The sequence below is a fragment of the Numida meleagris genome, chromosome 6 (genome assembly GCF_002078875.1).
Source record: "Numida meleagris isolate 19003 breed g44 Domestic line chromosome 6, NumMel1.0, whole genome shotgun sequence".
In the NCBI taxonomy this organism is placed as follows: domain Eukaryota; kingdom Metazoa; phylum Chordata; class Aves; order Galliformes; family Numididae; genus Numida; species Numida meleagris.
The window spans coordinates 55,123,575-55,126,387 of record NC_034414.1 but is presented as its reverse complement, the minus strand read 5'-3'; the positions used below and the strand labels follow the sequence as shown (position 1 = coordinate 55,126,387).

Below are 2,813 nucleotides of genomic sequence, written 5' to 3'. Positions count from 1 at the left end.
AACGCAAAGTCATTTTCTTTTATTTCTTCCCCAAATCTGCCCAAGAACTATGCATGGGGCTCACCAGAAGTCCCTAAGCCCGCTGTCCCTTCACCATTCAGGCAAAATCTGAGTTCAGAGCTTATGGTGGAGGTGGCCAGAAGATGTATCCAGATTTCTTCATTGTTCTTTGGGACTGCGGACTTCACAAAGGAGGAAATACCTCTGCACGTAGAGGTATTTAACAGCTGATGATAGCCAAGATTACAGCTGTAATAGCAAGAAAGAATAATTGTGAGAGGAAAAAAGGTGGGGAGACATTACATTACAATTCCTTTCCTATTTCTTCATCTTTTGTTTTGTTCCCCTTTCAAAATTTGAGCAATTGGTTTGACAGACAGGAAATCAATAAAACCTTGACAAAAGTTGTTATTTCTGGTATAAAAATAAAAACTGATGGAAAATATTGATGAAAATTCAGAGCCAAAGTACTCGCTGGTATCTGATTTGGCACCAGCAAGAATTCTTCATTCTCTGTTGTGGTGCGCAGGTAAGTCTCGACAACCTGACCTAGAGGTTATGGAGCTGCCATCCCTTACTATCTTTGGCAGTGCAAAGCAAGGGGATGCAGAACCCGCATGAAGAAACAGCATTCAGATAGAGGTGGATGGCTGAGGCAAGCACAACGGAATCAGGAAGAATTCAGGCTTCCTGTGTGCTATGCATCTAGGACGCGCTCAGGATGGTTCTCAGCAAATGGGTAACTGCTCAGTACTTCTCCTTCACACTTTCATTCAACATGGCCCTGTGCCATACTGCCGGGACCCCAGCCAAACTCCACTCAAGTATGGAGGAATTAATTTCTTCATGGTGCTCTTCACTAATCTCCTGGTGCATGGTAGGCATCAGTGAACTTCTGCCTTCTTCCTTGTCATAGAGGGATCAGACAAGAAACTGGGGCACAGTGAGATTAAGGTCAGAATCATCTGGTAATTATGATTGTCCGACTTGAGATATCCAGAAGCAAAGGAGTCCCACTTTGATAGAAAATTAAGAGTCCAATGTCCACTGAATTCATAAAATCATAGAATTGTTTAAGCTGGGAGAGACATTTAAAGGACTTCAAATGTCTATTTCCCATGAGCTTATGGAAATGACTGGAGAAGAAAACAGTGGGAGACACCAGGTTTGAGTGACTTTTCCAGCTTCACAGAAAAGCCCTGGACCAGATTTAAGTACTCCAGATCTCACTTGTAACAGATCTCTTTTTACAGATCTTGCTTCATTGCTTCATATCTTTTGGTTTTACTCATATGCACACCAAAGTTGCAAGAGGCTAAAGACAGAGGGAAGTTGCAAGCAAGTGGGCAAGAGGTATATAAGCATTCATATACAAAATATTGTTTAGAATGTAACAGAAAACTGTCATGATGAATAGACTCCAGGGCAGACGCAGCCATCATGCAGGCATTGCCTCATTTTGGAGTACTTGACTGAGAAACTCCATTTTTGCCCAGAACGCTGGGGGTTCCCCATCCCTGGAGATGCCCAAAGCCATGGATGGGGCCCTGGGCAGCCTGAGCCAGTGGGGAGCAACCAGCCCACAGCAGGATGTTGGGACTGGATGATCTTTAAGGTCCCCTCCAACCTAAGCCATGCTATGGTTCTATAATTCTATGATTTTTCTCTAGGCTTTCCTTAGACCAGAATCTGATCCTTGAAGACAAAAAGAGAATCACTGTAAAATAGTCTCATTTTATGAACACAGTTTTTCGCATTCCTTCACCCACAAAGTCTGTGCTTCAGTTACCATCAGTCCAGCTGTGCCAACACAGGCAGCCCCCAGAACTTCTGAGATGAACCTGTGTAACACTTAATGTCCAAAGTTTTTAAGTCCATTATCTCAACACCAGGCAGAGGCTGCAAGGTCCAAACTGAGATTCCTGTGGACTTTGAGGAAGATTCCTTCCTTTCAAGGGCACAGAGTGCATATTTCTAACCCTGCAAGGAAGACTTTGTAGATGCTGCAGCAAATTTGAGGCCAGAGAAAAAGATGCTGTGAGAAGAGCAAAAGTTTTCCACATCTTTTAGACTTCTGGGAGAGAGGAAGTGGGAATCTCAAACTCCTGCTTGGAAGTGAGAGGAGGAAAGAGTCTTTATTATTATTATTTTTTTTTTAGGTTAACTCAGAAAACAGTAAGACCAAGTAGCATAGGAGGGCTGCTTGTGGCTGCCCAACAAGTGAGGGTAGGGAGAATGGTAGGAAGGATGCAGTTACAAAGGTCAATTGTGTAAATGGTTCTGTAGGTATTTACCTTCTAGGTTTCTTCCTGAGAAATGAGTGGAGCCAATAACTTATGGTCTGACATTACAGAGAGATATCACCAGAATAATTACAGAAAGCCAAGAAAAACAGAGAGATTTCCTCCTCTTGGCCTTTTGGTTTTTTTAATTAGGGGAAAATACTTCTTCCCACAAATGGGTGATGCCTGAAACAACAGCCTTATGAAGATGGGTTTACAGAGAATTCCTGTGCTCCAACAAGTCAAACTTTTTGGGTTATTTCAGCCAACAGCTGGATCACCACAGAAAAGGTTCCAGATGGGAAACAATCCACAGTTGTATCTTCCAAGAGGTGTTTTGCATTTGTCAACGGTTTACGGGCGTTAGGCCCGATTCCGTGACAAAGGGGACGGGGGACCCAAGGGCCCACGTCCCGGGAAAAGGGGAAAGGGGAAAAGGGTAGGGAGATGGCCCTGAGAGCAAAGAACAGCGGCAACAATCTGAGGAGAAACAAACTAATTTACTAAATACGATATCGGAATGCAAAACAA

At 43.4% G+C, this 2,813-nt stretch overlaps 1 long non-coding RNA gene across 2 annotated transcripts in view; it reads right to left on the bottom strand.

The window, feature by feature from the left end:
• LOC110401982 overlaps positions 1-2,813 on the bottom strand; it is a 14,204-nt gene continuing 11,391 nt past the window's right edge. For both annotated transcript variants that reach the window (XR_002440735.1, XR_002440736.1), the window contains exon 5: positions 1-249. This is a non-coding gene — a long non-coding RNA (uncharacterized LOC110401982). The remainder of the gene's footprint in view (positions 250-2,813) is intronic.